General features: G+C 34.5%; 1 pseudogene across 1 annotated transcript; it reads right to left on the bottom strand.

Annotated features, from left to right (window-relative positions):
• Positions 1–1,628: 1,628 nt before the first annotated feature.
• Positions 1,629–27,890, bottom strand: LOC108292222 (annotated as a pseudogene). Its single transcript, XR_001820203.2, has 2 exons — positions 27,830–27,890; positions 1,629–3,597 (listed from the first exon to the last, which is right to left on the bottom strand). The product of XR_001820203.2 is annotated as a nuclear receptor corepressor 1-like (transcript).
• Positions 27,891–27,988: the final 98 nt, after the last annotated feature.

Below are 27,988 nucleotides of genomic sequence, written 5' to 3' on the forward strand. Positions count from 1 at the left end.
TGATAAAGCTAGAAATGTACTCAAAGTTTAAGAAGAACTTCGCCCTAAAAATAACAAGTTCTTAAAAATCATTCCTGTGCTAAAATGGAAAAATGTGTTAGATATCTCCTAAGGAATACTGAGGAAGGCTACTCTGCTGAATGAATTAGTGAAGAAAGGTCATTTTCCGTGGCAGAGATTTTAATTCCATTGGAAATATGGTCTTCAATACAGGATTGGTAACCTCCTTAAGGAAAAAATAGGAAACCAAAGAGAGGAGAAACACAGAACATGTTCAGACAGACTAAGTTTTACAATAGGAAAATCATCATCTCCAAATACTGAATGTTATAGAATTTTAAATCCATGCAAAGAAGGAAACTAGTAAGACACTTATGTGACTGTAAAATCAAATAGTATATCAACCCTAGCAATATAGAAATATCAATGCATAATTTTATAAAATTCAATATTGGTATATTCCTAGATAGCAAGATTTGCATCAGTCCATAACTAATGAACAGATCTGAATAAAACTGAACAGTAATATGGGTATGCAGTTAGATTTACTTGGACGTATCAATTCCACCTGAAGTATGAAGTACACTAAAATAATTGACTATTTTTATAATTTGCACCATTGAACGGCCAATGCTAATATGATATTGGCAGTGAGATACCTTCAATAAGAAAACGAAATAGCACACTTGTCATCTTCATTATTCTCTTGAAGAGTACTATTTTGGTACATGCGTGTGCATGTGTCCTTGTGAGTCCAAATGGCAACACTGCATGGAAATCATGAACATAAAATTGTGAAGCAGGTTCACTGTGTACTGGTATCAAACCCAGGATAGGACGTGAAACACCAGACTAATATCATAAACCAGTATCAATCCACTTACATGGGTCCAGGAAGACAGAACACTTACACGACATGTTTCAAGTGAAGCAAATTTTTCACTCACAGACAGGCAGCATGGAGCAACATAGCCTAGGATTCACAATGGACTCATCTGCAGAGGCTCAGGAAAGCTGCCCAGGGTGATGCATGGAGTCTCTTCTGTACATGCCCCATTTCGCACTGCAGCTGAAGAATCCCCAAAGTGGACTCCACCCTGGGTTTTATACCTATGAACTCTTAATACTCCGGGCTAAAGCATTTCATGACAGAATATTCTAGAAAAAGATGAAAACAGAGCCCAGGCTGTTTTGGTCGATCCCTCCTTACCGCAGAATGTGACATGACTAGCACATTCGGCAGTCATTCAAGTGAAAAAGGGAGAAAGAGCTGGGTCACCAAAGACCTCTGGGGACTTGTCCTGCAATAATTAGTTTATGAAACATTACTAATAAGTATGATTTTCTTTATTATTTTTTTACACTGCAAAAAGATAATCTATTTACAGAAGAGTGATTTAAAGACATTATGGTTTTCTTTACAAATAGATGTAAGAACAGGAACTGTCCACTTTTTAAAAACTCTACATTTCAACCCTCCACTATTATAGTCCACTGAATTGCCTGTAACAAAGTCAGTTTCTTGTTATTTTTTGTTGACTCTCCAAATAAATTTCCATCATTTCTTCATCATCTGTGGGCTGGCTATCCTGAAAAGTCTCAGGGCATAAGTCATAGAAGGCCAGGTTTTTGACCTGCTACTAAAAATTAAACCGTCAAAAACTGGAGATCCCTTTCCTGCACCCTGTTCCTCTCACTTTGGGCAGTTCAGTCATCACTATCCGAGAGGGTCTCATACTGTGCTGAGAGGAGCGAGGCAGGCCCCAGCTCCCAGATCCTGTTCTGTTGGTGAGGAGCTGCTTGGTTCACAGCAGACGGAGCACACGCAATCAGTGTTGGTGGCGTACTGCTTAGCATGTGCATAGTCAGAGGGTTATAGGGAAACTGAGTTGAGCCTGTTGAAGAGGGACTGTCTTCCCAGGCCCACCCTGGCATCTGCCTATGGTAATCTCCTTCTGAATGTACAGAGGAGACTGAAGACGGCCGTTCGGTTCCTGAGTAGCCTTACCCAGGGATAGGAGATTTAGATTTCCTGCTATTTGACTTGCTGATCAGCTTTGGTTTGCAAACTCCTCCTCAATGAGGTGATGGGTCCCCTTCCTCTCTCCGTGTCTCACCACTGGTCACAACTGAGGTGTTGGCAGTAACAGACACTACTACCATAGGCTGGGACATGACAACTCCATGATCCTCAACTTTGGCATCAAAGCTTCCCATGAGAGCCTTCCTGATAATGTCTTCCAGCCCAAGATTACTGGCAGGATCAGCAAAAGAATGGCCTCTAGAGCTAACTGAGCCTGATGTAGTAACTGCTGGCAGATTAAAGATCTCAGTTCCTGGCTGAGCAGCTGGAAAAATCTCCTGCCTCTTTCATTTAACCACGGGTGATATGTTTTCAAGCTTGGTGAAGAATGAAGGCAAGTAGCTTATACTCCCTGGTGAGCGGGAGTATAAATCATTCCTCTGCTCTGTAGGCTCTGAGCCCCTCTGAGACAAGAGCAGCAAGCTGTCCTGTTTCTCATGTACAACTGGAACCTGGGGTGGGGAGATGGGCTCGTACGGCTCCGAAGAGACGTGACTCCTCTCTGGGAATGTTCCAGGCCTACTTCCCCTGGATTTGTCCACAAGATTTTCTGGAGAGACTCTTGAACCTGGTCTTTGATGATGGGCAGACTGAGCCTGGGATTCTGGGCTGTAACTGTTTGACGTTTTAGTCCTCACAGGTGTAGACACCAACGAGGATGGTGAGTTCTGGAATGTAGAATTAGGAGGCTGCTGGGGAGTCTGCGAGGAAACTTGATTTCTAGCAAAATCTTGTGTGATAATTTGACAGATGTGATCAGCAAGTGTGATCAGCCGATGGGTCCTAGGCACTTGCCCCATCCCTCTGCCTGTGAAGAAGGGGGCAACTGTTGTTGGGGAGATGACGAATCCTGCTGTGGTCGATAGTGAGGTAATGGCCCTTCATATTGTCTGGTAGGATCATTTTCAGCTTGATTTGCCTTAACAACCTCTGGTTGATAGGTCTGCAGCTTTTCCTGGGGTGGTATAGGCGAGATGGCAGGACTTATCACCTCAATAGCATCGTTAGGTTTTTCATACCTGTGTGAAGATAAGCTACTAGAAGAGTTGAACTTTAATACCCACGTTCCCTCGCATCCTTGTCCGAGACAATTTGCCGAGTGATGATCACGTCTATGAAATTAGCTGCAGTAATGGTAGTCTTCCCTCGGGTCCTTAGCTCTTCCTCATATCTGGATTTTGGAGGAGGCCCTTTATCTTTCCCAGCCTCAGAATAAACTACTGAAGAATGAGGCTGGGGCTTGCCACTTGGAAAGGCTGAAGAAGCATATAAACACTGAACAGATCTCTTCACCTCCAGGGTTTTCTGCTCTAGCTGCTGCTGTTCACTAACTGCTGCTGAACTGCTTCTCAAATTTTCTTCTAACCTGGCAGCTTCATGCTTACTCTCTTTTGTTTTGGACACATCCATCTGGGGTGCAGAAGCTGCAGCATCCACAAGAGCGGCCAGGGCATTCGCAGCCGTGTTGTAACCGGAGGCTGGCAGACCTTGGCTTATTGAAGGGCCAAGGTCTGCTGATATTGTTTACATTACAATTTATCAAATCAATTATAATTCATTATAATTGATTTGATAAATTGTAATGTAAACAGTATCATTATAAATAATGGTAGAAATAAAACATTTCTTCATTTGCTATTTTTGTCCCATAAGAGTGATTCCTATAAATGGGATTATTGCTGTGTCAAGGGATAGACATTTTTTAAAATGTTTGATCTGTGTTGCAAAATTGCTTCTCATAAAAGCTGTGCCAACTAAATTGCCCACAAATGCAATTTACATAGGTCATACTTAGTATCTACTTTACTATACCAGAGGAACATTGATGTGTACAGGAAATTTTACATGTACACCTCTGAGCATTAAAAAAAATAGCTATTTAAATTTCATCTAGAATTATTGTTTGTTCCTTTCTATACTTGGGTATATTATTTTTTACAATATTTAAAAATATTTACCACTGGATTTTAAGATTGTCTAAAATTTGTTATGATTTCTTTATGTTAGCAATAATCTGTTAGAATTCATTACAAAAAATAATTTTCTTGATAATAACAATAACAACAGCAATAAAACAAAGTTAATGGATGTGCTAATAAATAGGCAAGAATTACCAGCATAACATTTGGAAGATTAGAAAGACAGTGACAAATATTGTTTAAAATATTTTGACAAAATGTAAGCATAAGAGTAAAGAGAAAATAATAACAATAGAATCCCTTGATATTTAATATCTAGATTTTACAATTATACATGTACATCATTTCACAGTTTTAATTTGTTTGGAAAACCCCTGATGATAAATGAAAAGCTGACAAGTAGAAAAATATTTGTTGACTTTAATTGGAAAACTATGATGACTACTATCCCACTATGAAATATTCCACTATGATATACTTTGTGCCCCTTATGATATGCAAATGCTATCACAAATTGAAAACAATTAAACAGCATATTTTACATAAGTATTAAATAACAATTGAAAAGCAAAACATTGAAGATAAGACATAATTCAGTAGAGGTTCATCTTACTCAGCAAAAGAAGACTAGATAATGGGTGATAGTATGTAGAACAGGGTTCTACTGTTTAAAATATGCATTGTTTTATTGCACACCATTTTTTACATTAATTTTTTCTTAGCCAAAAGTAGACATCAAAATATTTTGCACTTAAACTATATTTAAGAATAAAGCTTAACACAGAAAACCTCCTGTTAGGGCAAAATAAAGGCTGAAGAACAAGAATACATTCTTATTTAATTTTTTTATTTAATTGTTTTAATTTAATTTAATTTATTTAATTGTTTTAATTTTCATTTTTTTCTTCGACTTTTATTTTAAGTTCAGGGCTACATGTGCAGGATATGCAGGTGTGTTACGTAGGTATACATGTGCCATAATGTAGGTAAACATGCCATAATGGTTTGCCACACAGATCATTCCACCATCTAGGCATAAACCCAGTTATCTATTAGCTGTTCTTCTTGCTGCTCTTCCTCCTGCTATCTGTGCCAACAGGCCCTAGTGTATGTTATTCCTCACATGTGTCTATGTGTTCTCATTATTCACCTCCCACTTATAAGTAAGAACATCTGGTATTTGGTTTTCTGTTTCTGTGCTATTTTGCTGAGAATAATGATTTCCAATTCCATTCATGTTCCTGCAAAGGACATGATCTCATACTTTTGTATGGATGCGTAGTATTCCATGGTGTATATGTACCATATTTTTTTTATCTAGTCTATCATTGATAGGCATTTAGGTTGATTCTGTATCTTTGCTATTGTGAACAGCACTTCAACGAACATATGCATGCATGTACCTTTATAACAGACTGATTTATATTCCTTTAGGTATGTACCCACTAATGGGGTTGCTGGGTCAAATGCTATTTCTGCCTCTAGGTCTTTGAGGAATCGCTGCACTATCTTTTGCAATGGTTAAGCTAAGTGACACTCCCACCAACAGTGTAAATGTGTTCCTTTTTCTCTGCTACCTCACTAGCATCTGTTGTTTCTTGACTTTTCAATAATAGCCATTCTAACTGGCATGAGATGGTATCACAATATGGCTTTGACTTGCATTTCACTAATAATCAATGATCTTGAGCTTTTTCTTCATATGTTTTTTGGCCACATGTTTGTCTTCTTTTGGGAAGTGTCTGTCCCATAAGAACAGAAAACCAAACACCGCATGTTCTCATCATAAGTGGGTATTGAACAATGAGAGCACAGGGACACAGGGAGGGGAACATCACAAACTGGGGCCTAGAGAGTGGGAGGCTAGGGGAGGAATAGCAGGTGGTGGGGGAATTAGGGAGAGATAGCATTAGCAGAAATACCTAATGTAGATGACAGGGTCATGGATGCAGCAAACCACTACCGTGGCATGAGTATAGCTGTGTAACAAAACTGCAGGATCTGCACATGTACCCCAGAACTTAAAGTATAATTAATTAATTAATTAATTAAAAAATAAAAGTGTCTGTTCATGTTCTTTGCTCTCTTTTTTAATAGAGTTGTTAGTTTTTTCCTTGTAAATTTAAGTTCCTTATAGACTCTGGATATTAGACCTTTGTTAGATGGTTAGATTGCAAAAATCTTCTCCCATTTTGTAGTTGTCTGTTTACTCCAGTGATAGCTTCTTTTGCTCTGCAGAAGTTCCTGAATTTAATGAGATTCCATTTTTCAAATTTGCTTTTGTTGCAATTTATTTTGGTGTTTTCCTCATGAAGTCTTTGCCTGTGACTATGTCCTGTGTGGTATTGCCTATACTTTCTTCTGGAGTTTCTATATTTTTGGGTTGTATATTTAAGTCTTTAATTCATCTTGAGTTAATTTTTGTATATGATGCGAGAAAGGGGTCCAGCTTCAATTTTCTGCATATCGCTAGCCAGCACTCCCAGCACCATTGATCAAATATGGAGTCCTTTCCCCATTGCTTGCTGTTTTCAGGTTTGTCAAAGATCAGAGGCTTGTAGGTGTGCTGTCTTATTTTTGAGTTCTCTATTCTTGTTCCATTGTTCTATGTGTCTGTTCTTATACCAGTATCATGCTATTTTGGTTACTGCAGCATTGTAGTATAATTTGAAATTAGATAACATGATGCCTCCAGCTTTGTTCTTTTTGCATAGAATTGTCATGGCTATTTAGACTCATTTTCATTTTCATATAAATTTTAAAATAGTTTTTTTCTAATTCTGTGAAGAATGTCAATGCTAGTTTAATGAGAATAGAATTGAGACTATAAATTACCTGGGGCATACTGCCCATTTTCATGATGTTGATTCTCCCTATTTAAGAGCATGGAATGTTTCTCCATTTGTGCCCTCTGTGATTTCTTTAGGCAGTGGTTTGTAAGTCTCTTTGAAGAGTTCTTTCACTTCCCTTATTTGTAGCAATTGTGAATGGGAATTTATTCATGCTTTCTCTCTCTGCTTGCCTGCTGTTAGTGTATAGGATTGCTAGCAATTGTTACACATTGATTTTATATCCCAAGAGTTTGCTGAAGTTGCTTATTAGCTTAAGCTTTTGGGCTGATAGAATGGGATTTTCTAGATATAGTATCATGTCATCTGCAAACAAAGATAATTTGACTTTTTCTTTTTCTATTTGAATATTCTTTCTTTCTTTCTCTGGCTTGATTCACCTGTCCATAATTTCCAATACTATGTTGAATAGGAGTGGTGAGTGATGGCATCTTCCAATTTTTGCCCATTCAGTATATGGGTTGTCTGTGGTTTTATCATATATGGCTCTTATTATTTTGATGTATGTTCCTTCAATACCTAGTTTATTGAAATGACCAGAAAAATTCACAGCTGAATTCTACCAGATGTACTAAGAGCTGGCACCATTTCTAATGAAACTATTCTAGTAAATTGAAAAGGAGGGACTCCTCTCTAACTCATTCTATGAGGCCAGCATCAGGCTGATACCAAACCTAGGAGAGATACAATAACAAAAATTTTAGGCCAATATCTTTGATGAACATTGATACAAAAATCCTCAGTAAAATACTGGCAGACCAAATCCAGCAGCTCATCAAAGCGCTTATCCACCAGGATCAGGTTTTCTTTGTCACCAGATGCAAAATTGGTTCATCACACATAAATCAATAAATGTGATTCATCACATAAACAGAACTAAACAGAAAAAAACACAGGATTACCTCAATAGATTCACCACATAAACAGAACTAAACAGAAAAAACACATGATTATCTCAATAGATGCAGAAAAGGCATTTGATAAAATTCAACATCTCTTTATCTTAAGAATACTTTCTAATTCATGGAAACACTTTCTAATGCATGGAAATGGTATGAATAGAAAATGTATGGGAAATTCATAGAATATGCCATTTGTCCATATCTTTCAACTGTTGAATGTAGGCAAAGTTAAACATTTTGAGTTCACGCTAACATGGTGCACAATTAAACATTTGTTTCATGGGATATTCTCTGACAAGAAACTGCTATGTTAACTAAATTAGAATCTAGAGTGTGTCTTTTCCCACTTATGATGTATTGAAACATAACTTCTTTAGTCTAGTTAGTATGTTTATAGATTTAAAAAAGTTATTCTTTTATAAAAAGAAATTCATGTTCTACAGTAGAAGTAAATGGATCTGACAAAAGCAAATTTTAAATGCCTCATTATATAATTACCATATTATTATTTTTAATGAGCTTTTTTAATTGTATTTTAGGTTCTGGGGTACATGTGCAGATCATGCAGGATTGTTGCATAGGTACATACATGGCACTGCGGTTTGCTGCCATATTATTTAATTGCCATATGCATAATCTTCACAAATCATTTTAAAGCAAATATCAGATATTATGACTTTCATCACTAAGTAGTTTACTATGCATCTTTATAAAAGACATTTTCTTAAAAATATGATTAACCCTCACAAAATGTTTTTAAAAATATTTAAATATAACATGCAACTTATATCAAATTTTCCTCAATTACCCCTCAAATGTCTTTTTACTATTGATTTCAGTAGTAATTATTTTTAAATATTAGAGCATTCATTTAGGCAGAAAAAGTTAGACTTCATTGTACTCCAAATGTTAGGTGTGATACAGTAAGTGTAAGTTTTAAGTTGACATATTTCTACTTACTAAAAGGAGTTTTGCAAATATAAATGGTCTGCCTTGTGCAATAATAATCTTCTAGCCACTGCAAAAGTTGATTGGCCACATATCAGAGATAAAGTAGTAAACATTGGTACATCAAGTAAAAAGTTGAACAAAATTGTATTCACTCTCACTCTAAGAGTCATTACACTGGGGAGAAATGTCACTGTTGTACTACTTAAAAATTTCCCACAATTAAAATAAATTTCAAAATATAAGGTATGTGGACTGTGAGATTTTTGGTTAACAAGTAAAGTACAAAATAAATATCATGATATTGTTTTATTTATGCCTCACTAGCTTAAATGCTTTTTTTTCTTACGTCACTGAATCTTATTCTGGTTCTTCAAAACTGCATTTAAAAAACACTTAATTACTTCATAATTTTCACTTACACAGAAGATTTTTCATTGTCAGAAGAAACTTCCATCAAGAGTCACTTCAGTGCATTTATTCAAAGTACTTATTCAAACTGATAATTATTTCACCACTGGTGTTCTTGATATAGTGTGCTCCCTATATCACAATGTGCTCTTTGAAATTTCTTTTTATTTAAATATTAGTTATCATTTTAAATAATTTGAGATTTTCTTCTTTTTTTTTAATTATACTTTAAGTTCTGGGGTACATGTGCAGAACGTGCAGGTTTATTACATAGGTATACACATGCCATGGTGGTTTGCTGTATCCAGCAACTCATCATCTACATTAGGTATTTCTCCTAATCCCCTAGGATTAGTTATTTCTCCTAATCCCCTCCCCTAGTCCCCTGCCCCCTGACAGGCCCTGGTGTGTGATATCCCCCTTCCTGTGTCCATATGTTCTCATTGAGCAACTCCCACTTATGAGTGAGAACATGCAGTGTTTGGTTTCCTTGTTTCATTAACTTTTTTAGCTTTGACCATGAATGCTTGAATTTTAACACTTTAATGTACATTTATTAAAGCTTAGTATTATGAATTAATAAAATTTCCTGCTAAAAGAAATAAGAAATATATGAAACAATATTGTCACTTTAGACCAATGTAAAGAAACATGGAAGTATTTATTCTCTGGCTTGAAGTCGCCAAATTAAATGAACAAAATATGTAAAACAGAATTTTGAAGGACAAAGTATATAAGGTAATGAAGGAGAATGATCTTGAGAGATGGAGGAAATAAAAACTATATAAGCACTATGATAACACCAGATTACTGCCCAGAGAGAGATTCCAGGCTTCAACACAGTCAAGAAGAATCCATATATATATATATATATATATATATATATATTTATATATATATATTTATATATTTATATATATATTTAATAATATTTTATACAATCTGGCAGACTCCTTGAGTTGAGGAGACAGTGATAAAGGTACATGGAAAACAAGACAATATTGAAATGACAGAGTAGCAGAGAAGACAGAGCTGCATAAAAACAGAACACTGAAGACTGGCATATAGTCTCATTCACACATATTCATCTGAGTACCAATAAGTGTGTGAAGCAACTACCAAGAAAAGATTCATCTAAAAGTGTTGAGATAACAGTGTCACTCACACGGGGCTTAAGATAATCCACTTTCCTGCCAGCCAGACTGGAAAGCTTCATGATTCATCAGGCATGGGATAAAGTACACAGAGGGACTTGCCTCCACAATAGGGAACAAGTAGGCCTGGAAAGAGAATTGATCCAGTGCTATCTAAAATGTCTGAATATCCAGAAAAGACTGCTAAACTCACACATAGAGCAATACGAATTTTTAAGTCAAAATACAAAAACAAAAGAAAATAAAAACACAACAATCAAAGCACCAGTGAGCTGTGGGAAAATTTCAAGTAGTTGATAATATACGTGTTTAGAATCCATGAAGTGGAAGAAAGAGGTGGAAGAAAAAAAAAATACTGAAACAATGAAAACTAACATTTTGTTTTCCATATAAGGTAAAAATATAAACCCAAATATGCCAGAAACTCAATAAGCTTAAATCACAGTACTCAAGAAGAAAATTGCAACAAGACATATTGGAATCAAATTGTTCAAAACCAGTGATAAGAATGAAATATTAAAAGCTCCACCAGAAAAAAAAAATGTTATTTGCAAAGGAAGAAAGATAAAAATAATGGCTAGCTCCTCATTAGGAAAAAATGAAAGCAAGAAGAAAGTGAATGAAAATAAAAATAAATAAATAAATAAATAAATAAATAAACAAAGTCAATTTAGATTTCTGTACCTAACAAAAATAAATCTTTTTAAAATAAGGATTTATAGAAAGACCTTTTCTTTTTTTTTTTTTTTTGAGATGCAATTTTGCTCCTGTCGCTCAGGCCGGAGTGCAATGACACAATCTTGGGTCACTGCAACCTCCTCTTGGATTCAAGCGATTCTCCTGCCTCAGCCTCTGAAGCAGCTGACATTACAGGCTCCCACCACCACACCCAGAGTTTCACCATGTTGACCAGGCTGACCTTAGGTGATCCATTCACCTCAGCTTCCCAAAGTGCTGGAATTATAGGCTTGAGCTATGACACCCAGCCAAGAAAGACGTTTTATTGATGTAAAATAGCCAGATATAATAAAAGATAATTCACACTAAAAGAATTGCTAAATAAATTTTTTTAGGCAGAAGACAGAATGATAACAAATAAGAATTTGTATAAATTCAAAGGAATGAGAGAGCATGGGAATGATAACTACACAAATAAATTGGTATGACTTTTAATAATTTTAATCTCATTAAAGATAGCTGTAGTTGAAAAAATTGCAACAGTAAACTAATATCTATTGAATATATATATAAGTTAAATGAATTACAACAATAGTTCAAAATTCAAAAGGGTTGAAATACAATCTTACTATTGCAAGGTTCTTAGAACATCCACGGAGTGGAATAATATTACCTAAATGTAGACTAAGGAAATTAATGCTGTAAAGTCTAAACCATAAAGCAGCCATTAAAATAAATAACAAATAGCCAATAAACTACAATTTAGATAAAGCATTACGATAAAATGCATCCAGTTAATGCTAAATCAGGCAAAAAATATATAAAATAATTGAAAAAAAAAAAAACCAGAGAAGACCAATGCAAAACAAATAATAAGTGACAAAATAAAATCTAATTACATGGATAATCACATTTAATATAAAGTTCAAAACACCAATTAAATGACAGAGAATGAAAGACTTGATTTTTTTTAAGTTTACAAAACAAAGACAAAAATAAGTTGAAACTGAAAGAATAGAAATACAAATAGCATGCTAGCACTAATCTAAAGAAAGCTAGAATGACTATATCAATAATTGAAAGAGTGGATTTCAGAGCAAATAATATTGCCTAGAATAAAAAGATTTACTTAGTAATAATAAAGAGGTCAACTCATCTAGTTGAAATAATAACTGTCTCTCAATTTACACAAAAAGTAGAATGTAAATCACTACAAAAAATAAGATATTTTAAACAACACAATAAAATTGAGCTAAGTGATAATAGAATACTATACCCAACAATAGCACCAATGAGCTGTGGGAAATACAGATTTGTTTCAAGTACACTTATAATATTTACTGAAATACGTCATGTTTTTCTACAAAATAAGTTATATTAAACTTAAAAAAAATTAAGTTATATAAAAATGTTCTATGACTACAATGGAATTGAATTAGATATCAGTAGTAGACAGATATTAGGAACTTGCCCAAATTTTTGAAAACTAATTAAAAATATCATATGGGTCAAAGACAAAATTAAAATAACAATGAAATTAAAGATACAATTTAGGAGATGCCTTTAGAACTGTATTTTAGGGGATATTTGTAACACAAAATACTCCTGTAACAGAACAATAAAGGTTTCAAATTCCTAACCTTGGCTATTTGTTTAGGAATTAGAATACAAACAAATGAAAATAAAGGAAGTAGAATAAAGAAAAAGATAAAGACCAGAATATAAAACTCAATTAAACAGAACACAGAATCACAATAGAAATATCAGTAAGCTCAAGACTTAATTTGTCAAAGATATCAAAATTTATAGACAACTAGGTAGACTGGCAGAGATCAGAGTGAATACAAATTGAAACTATAAAAAAGATGGATTATTTAAAATTAATTACCTCTTTAAAGGCCCTATCTCCAAATATAATCACATTCTGAGGCACTGTGTGCTAAGACTTCAATATTTGTAATTTTGAGTGAGGTGGACAATTCAGTCCACAATACCATGTGATGATTAATTTTAGGTGTCAACTTGACTGGGTTAATGTATAGCTAAATAACTAGTAGAGCATTCTTTTAGGATATGGCTGTGAGGGGCCGTTCCTGGAATAAACTGTCATTTAAATAATTAAATCTTACTCAATGGACTAAGTAAGAAAAATTCATTCTCACTCAACATAGGTGGGCATTGTCAAAGCAGTTGAGGGCCCAAATAGAGCAAAGAGGCAGAAGAAAGGCAAATTCATTGTCTCTCTCTCCCTTCTGGACCTGGGACACCCATATTCCAGTGCCCTTGATCATCAGAATTCTAGGCTCTCTGGCCTTTGAACTAGGACTTGCACCAGTGGCTCCCCTGGTTCTCAGGTCTTTGGTCTTGGAATGAGAGTCACACCGTCAGCTCCCCCTGTTCTCAGGCCTGCAGAGTTGGACTGAGCTATGCCACCAGCTTCCCTGGATTTCCAGCTTGCAGGCAGCATATGGTGGGACTTTTCAGCCTTCATAGTTTTGTGAGCTAATTATCTTAATAAATCACCTCACACAAAATTCTCTATATATCCTATTGTTTCTGTTTCTATGGAAAACCCTCTCTAACCATGCTAACAATTTTAGATGCGCCAAATGATAATATCAATAGACACAAAAAAACAGTGTTGGCAGAGTCTCACAACCAGTCCTCACAAAACCTCTCAGCAAACTTAAAAGGCAGTTCTTTAATGTATAAAAACCTATAGCTAATATTTCATTTAATTGTGAAAAACTGAATGCTTTCCCTCTAAGATCAGGAACATGACTAGCAAGTTTAATTTCCTCTGTTTTATTTATCATTTTACTAGGTGTTCTAGACAGAGCAATAAGGGAAGATAAAAAATAAAATCCTTCCAGATAAAACAGGAAGTAAAAGTGATCGTATTTATAGATGGCATCATTAAGGGAAATAATCAATTGAAGTTTTAAATAAGCAACTAAAGGCAGGGCATTTAAGAAATAAGATTAACATACAAAAATAGTTGATTTCTTCATTCTGGCAGCAAACAATTGGAAAATATTTTTTAAATGCCATTTACAATAGCATCAAAATGGAAAATAAAATTTTTATTAAAAGTGAAAAATCTGTACACCATAAACTATAAAACCTGCTGAGAAAAATTAAAGAAGACTTAAATAAATGAAGAGAGATATATAACCATGTGTCAAAACACTAAATACTTACAATATAAATCTTTCAAATTTGCCATTAGATTCAATGCAATATTATGTGCTTTTACACTGTTGGTGGGAGAGTAAATTAGTTCAACCATTGTGGAAGACAGCGTGGCAATTCCTCAAGGATTTAAAAAAGAAGTACCATTTGACCCAGCAATCTCATTACTAGGTATATACTCAAATGATTATGCATCATTCTATTATAAAGACACATGCACACATATTTTATTGCAGCACTGTTCACAATAGCAAAGACTTGGAACCAACCCAAATGCCCATCAATGATAGACTGGATAAAGAAAATGTGGCACATATATACCACAGAATACTATGCAGCCCTAAAAAAGGATGAGTTTATGTCCTTGGCAGGGACATGGATGAATCTGGAAACTATCATTCTCAGAAAACTGACACAAGAACAGATAACCAAACAAGACCTCATGTTCTCACTCATAAGTGTGAGTTGAACAATGAGAACACATGGACACAGGAAGGGAAACATTACACACTGGGGCCTGTCAATGGGTGTGGGGCTAGTGGAGGGATAGCAAGGGTTGGGAGGGGATACAGAAGGGATAGCATTAGCAGAAATACCTAATGTAAGTGACGAGGTGATGCCTGTAGCAAACCACTATGGCATATATATACCTATGTGATAAACCTGTACATTCTGCACATGTACCCCAGAACTTAAAAGTATAATAAAAAAAAATCACAGTGGGCATACTTTTAAGGGAATTAACAAAATTATTATAAATTTCATTAAAAAATTTAAAGAACTTAGAATAGCTAAAACAACTTTGAAATAGAACAAATTTGTAGTACTATCTAAATTCAAAATTGATTGTAAAGGTTAATAGTTAATATAAAATCAGCATAAAGATAAGCAAATAAAAGAGACAAGACTACAGAAATAGAACACATATGGAAAATTGATTTTCACAATAGGTACAAAGACAATTACATGGAGAAATGCCAGTCTTCAATAAACATGATGGATACCCATGTGCAAAAGCATATTTGAATTCATGCAACATATATACAAACTAACTCTAAATGTCATAGGCCTAAATATAAAACTGAAACTATGAAACTTGCAGAAGAACATTTGATATAAGTAGATATTTTAAATATCATGATGCCACAAGCATTATTCATAAAATACCAGTATATAAAATTAAGCTTTATCAAGTAAAATCTTTTGCTCCTTGAAACACATTGTTAAGTTTAAAAAAGATAATCCATATGTTGGGAGAAAATATTTACAAAGCACATATCCGTTGAATAACTTCTATCCAAACTATATAAAGCATACGCCAAATTTAATAATAGGAAAACAATAAAAATTTGGTTAAAAAATCTGAACACTAATTTCTCCAAAGAAGATGAGTACATGGAATATAAGGATTATGAAAAAAGCTCAATATCATACATTATTGGGAAACTGTAAAAATAATTTATAGTAATACTACTATAGACCCAGCAGAATGTCTAAAATTAAATAATAACTAAAATATATTTACTGCACCTATTATCAGGCCATATGTAGGAAAATGGAGCTCTTATACAGAGTTGGTAGGAATGTAACATAGTGTAACCGCTTTTGAAAATTGTTTGCTAGTGTCTTGAAAGTTAAATATTCATCTATCATATGATCCAGTCCATTCCTCGCTTTTACCCAATGGAAATGAGAGCATATTTCCATACAATGATTTTAGTTGAAGTCTTATAGTAGCTTTACTTGTAAAGGAAAAAATCTGGAAAAATATTCATATTCCTTCATCTAGTTAATTACTCATCTAAATGTAGTGATTCCATAGAATGTATTGCTACTCATACAAACAAAATGAACTATGAATACATCCTACAATGTGGAAGCATTTCGAAATAATTTTGCTCTAATAGAGGCAAAATGAAAGACTACATACTTTTAATCCATTTATATAAAATTTAAGAAAATTCAGATTAATTTTTCAGTTTGGTTGGAAGCTGCTTCTCATGAGTCAGCCTAGGGTTAGATTTTGCTTCCTTTTCAATAATTCACATGCAAGCTTAGAAATAGTTTTCACTATGCTTGGCATTACCAATGTTTTCATGACTTTCAAGACTTATCTAACCACAAAAATAATTGCCCAGCTGTAATCCAAATAAACAACAATATAAAACAAGGCTAAGGACTTAAAAAGACTTAGTAACTCCAAAATACGAGACTAAGCTAAGCTTCTAAATTAGGCAGCTTTCTAAAGAAGAAAAAGTCTATTTAGAATTATTTTTAATGTTAAAAGATATAACAGATAAACATGTATGCTAGTTTTATTATAAATTATGCATTTTAATGAGATAATTATACTGTTTATTGAATGACAAAAAATTAGTTACAAATCTATGTGAATTAAAATAATTAGATTAATTATTATAGTTATTATATATTGTACATTATTCAATCTCTTAGGAAATATAAATAAACTCATGGCTATTAAAAACATATTTTTTCTAACTGAAAATTTTGACAAGTATTCTTTAGTTCCTAGATTTTTTTGTTTTCAGGTACTATTTTTCAATGAGCAGAACCAGAGACTTGAAAAAAATCAAGTCTTATTTTATATCTAGAGCAAGGAAAGCATAACTTGAGACTTTTTGTTGCCAGAGAGAAAGAATACTTATAAATTTAGAGGACTGCAGAATCTCTTATTTCCATCAACTTGACTGTATTTGAGCATCAACAAGAAATTAATAGTTACTCAATATAAATGAAATCTGTAAAAAGTTGTGACAATAATAATCAAAAAGAAAATTTTTAATCACAGGTCAAAAGTAAGTAAACATAATGGAGCATATTTCTTTTGAATTTTGTGATATAGCCTGTTATAATTACATTAAATTTTGTGATTAGTACTCATATATTTTGTTTTAAAAAATAAAAATACATTAGGCACACAATTTTTATTTAAGTTTAGAGTTTGAAGTCAGAATTAACTTAAATTTAGCACTTTAAAAAAGAATGGTTTTTATTTGTTTTATTTATTATACTTTAAGTTCTGGGGTACATGTGCAGACCATGCAGGTTTGTTACATAGGTATACACTTGCCATGGTGGTTTGCTGCATCCATTGCCCCATCATCTACATTAATTATTACTCCTAATGCTATCCCTCCCCAATACCCCAACCCCTGCTATTTTAATAAAATCTCACAACAAAATAGACCATTGATACGTAAAAACAATAAATATCCAAAGGAAAAATAATATATTTGAAAAGAATAAGGAACATATTAGTAAAGGACCAAACTCAATTTTTAGATTAAGAAATGTGGCTTTCTGCCTATAAGCCCATCTACTGGGGAGGCTGAGGCAGGAGAATTGCTTGAACCCAGGAACCCAGGAGGCAAAGGCTCCAGTGAGCCAAGATCATTGCACTTCATGATGTCACCTGAGCAACAGAGCAAGACTCCATCGATTAAAAAAAAAAAAAAAAAAATGTTTACCTGATGTTACAGCAAGGGGAGTTTATGCGTTTTCTTCCTTACGGAGTGCTAAAATTTGCTTCTAAATGACCAAATATATGTGGAAATTAGGATGCATTAATGTGTTTGATGTTCAACTAATCTTGAGAGTAACTCATTACAAAATGAAATAAAAATTTATCTTCTTATGTGTTTTTGGTAGCCAAAAAGCTGGCGCCTGGTATGGTATGTCCTCTGCATTCCTTTCATCATACTCCATGTTTGCTTGCTCTTGGTAACAAGGAGCAAAGATAATGCTCTGTTTAAAAGTTCTGAATAATATTGAAATGATCTTCAAACTGTAACTAAAGTAGAGGACTTTCAGTACATGTATTAGTATTAATTTGTAGCTTCGGTTTTGGTTTTGTTTTTATCTTGCCTAAAAGAGTATACATTTGATTTTTCTGTGAAGCATCCAGTGAGTATTTAAAGGAGGTACTGTATGTGAAGCTTCAAAATTAGACACTTACATTGAATTGCATTCATATTCCAGCTTCTAGTATTTTCATTTCAAATAAATGTTAAAATTAAGTCAACAACAACAAAAATAGAAAAAATGTGACTTTCATTAAATACTGAAAAAAATGGCTCGAGTAGAAGCAAAAGCTGCTAGACAAAATTAAGGCAGGCAAAGTGGGGGAATTAAGGAGGTATGTAAATGGAATTTATTAGCAGGAAAGTCAACAGTCTAAGTGATGTATTGGATTATAGGTTGAAAGAAAAAAAAGAAGGATACAATATTGACTTCTAAGTCTGTGGTCCTGTGGAGCTATTTGAGAAAAGTGCCTTTCACTAGGATAAGAAACCCTAGAAGGATAGAGGAGGACCATTTTAATTGACAGAGGGACAAAAAGATCATCAGTTTAGTTTTCCAGTGTTGTGTTTGGGATTGGTACATGTTTATGATTCAGATAAGATACCAGGACTAGAGACATTAATTTGGAAACTATTTATTTATATCTTGTTATTAAATAAATCAGCCTAAAAATAGAAATATTGAGAAGAAGAAGGCCCCAAAGTTTCAATGAACCCCAACACTAATGGCTGAGTAAATGAAGATATAACAGCAAAGAAAACAAACAAAGAGTGACCACAGTAACAGGAAGAAAACCAGCAGTTTTGTCAGGAAATCCAAAGTAAGAAAGATTTTCAGTACTCCTGAAAAGTCAATGAAGATAAAATTTATAAAATATCCAAGAAATATAAAGACATAGAAGTCACTGATAACCTTAATGAGACTAGAGGCATAAGTTATGCTCGAAACAGATTAGCATCTGATAAATAAGTTGATGAAGAAAAAAAAAGTCATCTGTGTAAGAAAGGAGATGACTAGGTCAGGAAACAGGAAAATGTTTTGTGATCAATATTGTGTGTTTAGCATGTTTCTTTAAGGTAAGAGATACTCTGATTGGGTGAAGTGGAGGTATTGAATGTACAAGAGCAAATGGTTGAAATTTAAACTCTTTCCAATTAGTTTATTTATTCATTCATTTATTTATTACAGAGTAAAGTATAACCAAGTTTATTGGAGCAGTAAATAAACAAAAAAGTAGCTATTGCATAGGGAGAACAGCCAAAACTTACAATCTTAAAGTTGAAATAAGAACTGTAACTCAATGTATAGTTTGGAGAATCCCCTAAAGTAGTTGAAGAGTCACCTTTTGCATTGTAACAGAAGAGGAGTCATAGATATAGAAAGGCATGGAAGTTTGGTAAAAGTCTTATCTTACATGGAGAGGACTCCGTGGGATAAGGTCAAATATTTGTAAAAGTGGAAAAGTATTGAAGTGCTTGTTTTTGCAAATTGAGGTATTGAATTTGATCACAGAATTATAGTTGTAAGAATAAAACATATTTGAACATAGTATTATGCCAGTAGGAATAAAATGTCAAACTCTGCTGAGGTCATATTTAAGGTTATTGATCCCTTTTTTTATCACATTTGCAACATCTTTTATTATGACTATATCTAACAAAGCACTCAAAAAATTATTCATTAGTATTTTTGCCATTCAATGACAATGAAAATTCAAGGGAATTCAGATTGTTAATGGATAAGTGTGCTATGAACTTTATGCTAAATAAGAAAAGAAATGAAGAAAGAACTGACAGAAAGGAGAAGGATCGGTGAACTAAATGCCCTGATGAGAAAGAAACATTTTTGTACAATTTTTCTTATGTTTGAATTGATAATTTTAGAGATTAGAATGGCAGCAGGGCATCAAAAGTTCCTGTATGCTGAGAAAGCATTAAAAAAATAGGTCACTATAAATTAGGAGGATTAGGAGGTTTCCAAACTGCAAGACAAATTTATCAGAATGAAAGTTTTCCACATAGTGTATGGATAAGCTATTCAAATAGTTGACTAGTGTTTTTTGTGAAAGCGAAGCAATTACTAAAAATTCAACAGATGTCAACTATTAGGAGTAAGCAGAAGATTGGTGGGAGGATATTATTTAAAGACTAATAGGGATAATAGACTTTCTGTAGCTTTTATTATGGTGGTTGTTTGTTTCATCAGTTTTCCTGCTCGAGAAGCAGAAGTAAAGAGCATGATTTGAAAGGCTAAAGAGAAAGTGATATCCTTGGGGAAGAAATATGTTTCAGCCATGAAAGAAGCAGCAGGAAATTTCTTCACAAGGAGTAATAAACTCACTGAGTATGAATTGTAGTTTCTGTAGGCAGAAAGAAATCGGGGGACAGTTAATTAGCAGAAGTCATATCGACATACAGCATAGTAGAGAATATTTGACATAAAAACTAAAGTTTGAGCTTTGTTTTACAAAAACAGGAATAAAATGTCTAGGGATGTGGTTTAAATAGTTTCTTTGAAGAATATTTTAGTTTTCTATTGTTGATTAAAAATATCACTAAGTTAGTGGCTTAAAAGAATACTCATTAGCTTATAGTTTAGTAGGTAAAAACTCCAGGCAAGGTCGACTGTTCTCTGCTTAGTACCTCTGAAGATCAAAATTGGGGTGTCATCCAAGCTAAGCTGTTATCTGGAGTATCTGAAGAAAAATCAGATTCCAAATTCATTGAAATTGTTGGTGAAATCTAGTTCCTTGAGATTGTATAATTGAAGACCTCAATTCCTTAACAGTTTTTAGTAAGGGGCTGACTTCAGCTTCTAGAGGGTATTTTCCAGTTTCTTTTTATGGAGCCAAGTCCATCCTCAGAGCTAACAGTAGCACATTAAATTATCATTGTGCTTTGAATCTTTTTCACATTTCCTGCTACTATCATGTGGATATAGTGCTATGCTTTTAAGAGCTTGTGTAATTATACCAAAACTACCAGATATGCACTCCTTGTCTTAGGATCAACTATGCTGTATAAAATAACATGATCACCAAAGTGATATAGCATAATATTCTGTTTCTGGGCATCAAAGTGGGATTTCTTCGTGGCCATTTTACAAATTCTGCCTACCATAAGCTCTTTGAGGAAAAAGGGAATTAGACTTGGTATCACTACATGTACACCAGAAGGGTTAGCCTAGAGTAAACATTAGTATCAATTGTGGGGCTTTAAAATTATCTCAGGCTGGAGCCCTACCCCAGAACAAATAAGTTATAATTTCTGAGGGTGAGGCCTAGGAATCAGCACAAAACTTCTCAGTCATGTTAGTCTCAGAAGTTACAAGTTAACTTAGTATACCATGTATGGTAGCAACATCAGACATACTTTGAGCTAACTAACAATAGATAGTCTTTTTATTCTAATTAATTCGTTCCCAGACTTCTTTCTAATTTCAAAGATTCTGAGAGTTCTAAATTGAATATTTGGGGACAGATTATGAACAATGACATTTTCACATAGAAATCAATCTAGACAGACAAGCAGGTCTTGCCAAATTTAAAGAATCATTTAGAATCCTTCAAAACCTGCTGAAACATTAAACCACTTTCAAAGGTGGATAATGCAATAGAAAACGCAACTCCTCTGAGAAGATCTGCTAAAGATATCTGTAAGCATAGGCATTAGAAATGTGATTTTATATTTTGAAAAGGCATATATAAGCCTTTGTAAAATTCAAAGACTTTATAGTTTAAAACTTCTAGAATTATGCTTATGTCAAATCAGTTATTTTTTATAATAGCTCTGAACAGTTTCAAATTGTAACCTAAATTTTAATTACATCCATGTGATCATTCATAGATAATGAATTTATCCGAAAATAACCCATTGCCAAATAAATATCTGTAACTACCACCAGGCTAGAGGTGCAGTGATGCAATCTCAGCTCTCTGTAACCTTCACCTTCTGTGTTCAAGCCATTCTCCTACCTCAGCCTCCCGAGTAGCTGCGACTACAAGTGCATGCCACCATGTCCAGCTAATTTTTGTATTTTTAGTAGAGGTAGGGTTTCACCATGTTGGCCAGTGTGGCCTCCGTATCTTGATCTCCTGATCCACCCACCTTGGCCTCCTAAAGTGCTAGGACTAAAGACCTGAGCCACCGCAACCAGCCATCTCAATCATTTTTATCTACTGTATTTAAATTATAGGATTAAAATATATACATATTTTTGTCTAATTATTTTATGCAATTTTACATAAAATTGCATATATTTGCATATTTACTATAAACTTACAAGGAAAACACTCATGAGCATTTAAAAAATATTTCATAATTTAGAGTTACAAATTGGTATCTCATTTTCATGACTTTTCTTCCAACAGAATGGTAGTCTCTCATCCTCCAGATAAACTATAAAAACATATCTGTTGGTAAAATATTGAACCCTTTTTCATAGAGACTGAATAAAAAAGTTCTGACCACTTTTATCCTTATATTCAAAATTGTACTGGAGTACATTACCAGTGAAATAAAGCAAAACAAAAATAAATAAATAAAAGTTAAAAAGCTGGAAGAAAAGCTATCTTTATTCAAAATGGTTACAATTATCTACATAGATTATCTGGTGGAATCTCACATTGCAAAACAAGTATAACTAGCAAGTAAGTTTATCAAGTTTTATGATTAAAGGTCAATATATAAAAATAAGTTGTACTCATTTTGTTTCTTTTATATAACTATATTTTGATGGAATTAAAAATAAACAATCCACAATATTATTAAACAGTGTAAAATACTTAATAAAATGGGTTGTAGCCTCTGAAAGATATGGCCACACCCTAATTCCCAAGCCCTGTGAATGCTTTCTTAAAACAAACAAACAAACAAAAAACATTTACAGTTGTAAATAAATTAAGGATCTCAAATTGAGGATATACTGGATTATTTAAATATTCCCTAAACCTAATGACAAATGTCCTTAGAAACACAGATAAGAAGGCCATGTAAAAATAGAGGCAGAGTTTGGAGAGATACTGCCATGAACCAAAGAATGTTGAAAGCCTATTGAAACTGGAGGAAAAGGAAGCTCCCCTAGAGCTTCCAGAAGGAGTCTAGGCCTGCTGACATCTTGATTTTGGGCTCTGGCCTCTAGAAAGATGAAAGAAAACTTCTGTCACTTTAACCCACCAAGTATGTGATAATTTGTTTTGGCAGCACTGGAAAACTAATATACTTAATAATAAATTTAATTAAAAACATGTTAGATATATTAATATGTTAAAACTATAAAATATTGTTGAGAGAAAGTAAGGAACAACTAAAAAATTAAGAAATAGCATATCTAAGTAATATTGTTATCATTATGATGGCAGAGGCTGCTCCAGATGGCCTGCAGCTGCCATCATGCTGACTGCAGCAGGGAGGCATGGGCTGGGCTGCACACTCTATGGAGCCCAAGAGCAGGAGGGAGCCATGCCCATGACCCCAGGAACAGCTACAGCCACCTAAATGGTGCTGCAGACTCAGGCCTCCTACTCCACAGAGAAGGCAGCAGCTCACCTCCCCACCTGCACCTCTTGTAGGCTCCAAAGTGCCTGATACTGCTACCTAGTTTCTCCCTCCCACAATCTCGGAACAAAGTCAGGGTCAAGCCTGAGTGCCACGAATGGCAGCATGAGGCAGACGGATTCCTGGGCAAAAGAGGGTGGGTGCCTGGTGATGCCCAAATTTCAGGCCAGATATGCCGTGAAAGCATGGGTCCCACTCCCCTGGACCAGAGTGGAAACTTGTGGTCTTTTTTCAGGCCTGTCCATGACTGCCCAAGGAACAATCATCACTCGTTTTCTCCCCTCTGAGGCCCATAAAAGTCCTATGCTCAGCCAGAGTTAAACAGATATTGGGACAGCCAGCTGCAAAAGAAGCTATCCACTCCAGGCCCTCCTCTGAGCTCTTGTTGCTCAAAACTTCTGTTTGTCTTGCTCACCCTCATTTGTCTGCATACTTCATTCTCCCTGGGTGGAGGACAAGAACTTGGGAACTGCCAATTGAGGCTAAGAGAGCTATAACACGAGCAGGGCCCAGACCTGCCCCTTGCTCACCACATTGAAGGTGAAGAGAAGAAAATAAGAGTGACGGCCATTTTGGGGAGCCCAGGCCTGGGAGGTCCTCGAACCAGGTCTGTGACTTCTTCTTTGGGGCCCTGCAGTTCTTGGCATCCCCAGGCTTCCAGGAACCACCATGTTTTCCAGTGCCAGCTGTGGAAGCAACCTGCAGTGTGCTTGGTCTGGCCATAGTCTCACAGAGAGCTAGCACCCATGCTAGTACCTGGAGCTGCCCGTGTGACTGCAGCAGCCAGGATGTCTGACTGCACAATGGTGAGACTCCACCCTGGCTCGCAGACCCCTCACCACTCCATACAGTATGCCTTGACAGGTATGGGATCCAGGCCAGAAGCATGAGCCAAGCACATCCTGCTAGGCCAAGTGGCCCCAGTGGGCCTGATCAAAACTCGGGCAAAGCCACCACTGGCCACAGAAGTTTCCAGCCAGAAAATACACACCCTAAAGATCCCATAACAATAATACCCTAATTGATCTATAAATTCAATAAAACTCAAATAAAAATCTTTAAAGCCTTTTTAAACTCTAATTGTTCATGTTTCTTTTATATTTACATAAATTTCCTTCTAGAATTCTCAGTTTATTGTCCCCCTCACCCCCGGCACTTTAAATATAGTCATGCACCACATAACAATTTGGTCAATGACAGACATATAGGACAGTGGTTCCTTTCTATTGGAATGGAGCAAAATGTTTCCTCTCATCTAGTGAAACTGTAGCCATTTTCACATCATAGCACAATGCATCGCTCCTGTGTTTGTGGTGATGCTGTTCTAAACAAATCTGGTACACTGCCAGTTGTATAAAAGTATTATACATTTACAGGCAGTACAGGTTAATAATGATATAATTAATAATGATAAATGCCTATGATACTGGTTTATGTATGTACTGAACTATACTTTTATTAGTATTTTAGAGTTTATTCCTTCTACTTATTAAAAATAAAAAGGTTAACTTTGAAACAGCCTCAGGCAAGTCCTTCAGGAGGTATCCCAGAAGAAAGCATTGTTATTATAGGAGATGACAGCTCTGTGCATGTTAGTGCTCCTGAAGACCTTCCATTGGGACAAGATTTGAAGGTGGAAGACAGTGATATCCATGATCCTAACCCTCTGCAGGCCTAGGCTAATGTGTGTGTTTGTGTCTTACTTTTTAGCCAAAAAAAGCTTAAAAGTAAAATGAAATTAAAAATAGAAAAGTTTATAGAATAAATATATGAAATATATTTTTATACAGTTTTATAATGTGTTTGTGTTTTAAGTGTTACTACAGAAATGAAACATTTAAAAAATTAAAGTTAACAAAGTAAAGATTTAAAATCAGCTAAGATTAATTTATTATTAAAGAGTAATTTTTAATAAATTGATTTTAGCCTCAGTGTAGGGTTAATAAAATCTAGAGTAGTGTACGATAATATCCTAGGTCTTCATATTTACTCACAACTTACTGACTCACCTAGAGCAACTACCAGTCCTGCAAACTCCATTCATGGAAAGTACCCTATACAATTGTACCATTTTTTACTATTATATTGCATTTTTCCAGCACCTTTTCTATGTTTACATATATCTAAATACACAAAAATCATTGTGTTACAATGACCTACAGTATTCGGTACAGTAACATTCTGTATAGGTTTGCAGCCTAGAAGCAATAAACTATCCCATAGAGCTTAGATGTTACCATCTAGGTTTGTGTAAGTATACTCTATGATGTTGACACATTGATGAAAATCACCTAATGACATATTTCTCAGAATGTGTCTCATTTTCATGTGACACGTGGCTGTGTATTATCCAACTCCTATGGCCTTGAAAGATTCTGCTGAGACTAAAAAGCTTCTGCATAACAGCAGACTATCAATAGGGTATACAGTAACTTATAGTAACTTATAGAATGTGAGAAAATATTTGCAAACTATTCCTTCAGCAAAGCACTAAAATCCAGAATATATACAGAAATTATCAACAATACTGAAACAAACAATCCTAGTAAAAAGTGGACAAAAAACATGAACAGACATTTCTCAAAAGAAAACATATGATTAGGTAACAAACATGAAAACAATTTCAGCATCACTAATCATCAGAGAAATGCAAATCAAAAACACAATGAAATACCATCTCACACCAGTCAGAATGGTTTCTATCAAAACGTCAAAAAATAACAGGTGCTGGCAATGTTGCAGAGAAAAGGGAATGTCTATACTCTGCGGTGAGATTATATATTAGTTTAGCCCTGTAAAAAACAAAGTAGAAGTTGGCTGCTATTCTTATTGAGAATCACTTGGATGTGGTGAATTTCATTTATGTTGCTTTTTCTAGATTCTCCTCTCATCTTTGTGTTTCAAAAGTTTAATTGTAATGTGTTTTGGTGTTGGTGTCTTTCGATTTATCCTATTGTAGCTTGTTGAGTTTTTTTATATATGCATATTGAGGTATTTTCTTAAATTAGAAAATTTTACAGCCATCATTTCCTTGAAGACTCTCCACCTCTTTCTTCTCTAAGAGTTCTATAATGTATAGATTGGTCTGCTTGATATGTGGCATATGTCTCTTAGGCTTTGTTCAATTTTCTTTGTTCTTTTTGCTCTCTGATCCTCACAATCAATAATTTCAAATGTAGTATCTTCAATTCTGGATTATCTTTTCTGTGTGTTGAAATCTTCTGGTGAGATGCCCTAGTACACTTTTCTACTCCATTAAGGTAAATTTTAGATTCAGAATTTTTGTTTCATTCTTTTTAAAATAATTTTTCAAATCTCTTTATTGAAATTCACATTTTTTCATGTACCATTTTCGTGATTTAATTACTTTTCCTTTAGCTATCTTAGCACATTTGAAACAATTTTGTTAAAGTCTTGGTCTAGCAAAACCAATGTCTGTCTATCCTCAGGAATGCAATCTGGATTTTTTTTTTCTTTGAAGGGATCATGTTTCCCTGTTTCTTTTGTGCCTATAATTTTTTGGTTTTGAAAAACTGGGCATTAAAAAAAAATCAGCAACCTCTTTCAGTTTTAGCAAACTGTGTTGAGACAGTCCTCTGCTTATTCATTGGATATGTTTTAGTCTTTGTCATCAGGCTGAGGTAGAAACTTTACATATTTTTATGTCTTTTCTGAGTGTTCATCTTCTCTGGGCCTGAGTGTGGCTTTTTTGATTATCCTGTATACATAAATGGTTTTGAATTTCCTAATTTCCTGAAGAGTTTTTTCATAGATTTTGAGGGGCCTTACATGGTTTATTGTGTCTTCTTTTCTAAGTTCTTGCCCTAGTCTGTGAGTTTTTGTATCTCTGCAGTTTGTTCAAGTAGCATTTAGATTCAAGTGCTGCCTGGGATCCAAGTTAGAATACTGTATTCTACTCTCTCACCTGAGCTCTGAGTTGGTTGAAACAGAGACCCGTCCTTCTGGCTGCCTCCAGACAGCTTGGATCATTGCAAATAGGGTATTTTCTGCTCCTTTCCATTAAAATGACGGTATTAAGAACTAGGATACTGCTTCCTTCAGAGCAAAATTGTACCAGGCTGGGGAGATAGCAGGGCAAGGAAAGTAAAAATACCATTAAATGTCTGACTGTTTTGAAGGTGACTTTCTTCTGACGGATGTTTCTTGCTTTCTGCAGTGCTTTAACTGCTTTTAAGAGTGCTTATAAAGTTTCTTTAGCCAGCCTCAAGTTTAGTTTTTGAGAATTCTTGTGGTTTTGGTTATTTTTTTAAAATGTTTCTATGACAGAATGAGAGCCTGGGGCTTTTCTAGTTTACAATTTTGCAGACATCCGTCTGGAAATTTGATTTCTGATACCACATGTTTAACAGGGGACATCTTAGCGTAATTTGTTTTTCAGCAAATGTTTAAACATTTTCATTAATTAATACCGTGTATCATTTCATTTTTCTTTTTAAGAAACAAAATCTTGCTCT

Source organism: Cebus imitator, unplaced genomic scaffold (assembly GCF_001604975.1).
Source record: "Cebus imitator isolate Cc_AM_T3 unplaced genomic scaffold, Cebus_imitator-1.0 Scaffold482, whole genome shotgun sequence".
Taxonomy (NCBI): Eukaryota; Metazoa; Chordata; class Mammalia; order Primates; family Cebidae; genus Cebus; species Cebus imitator.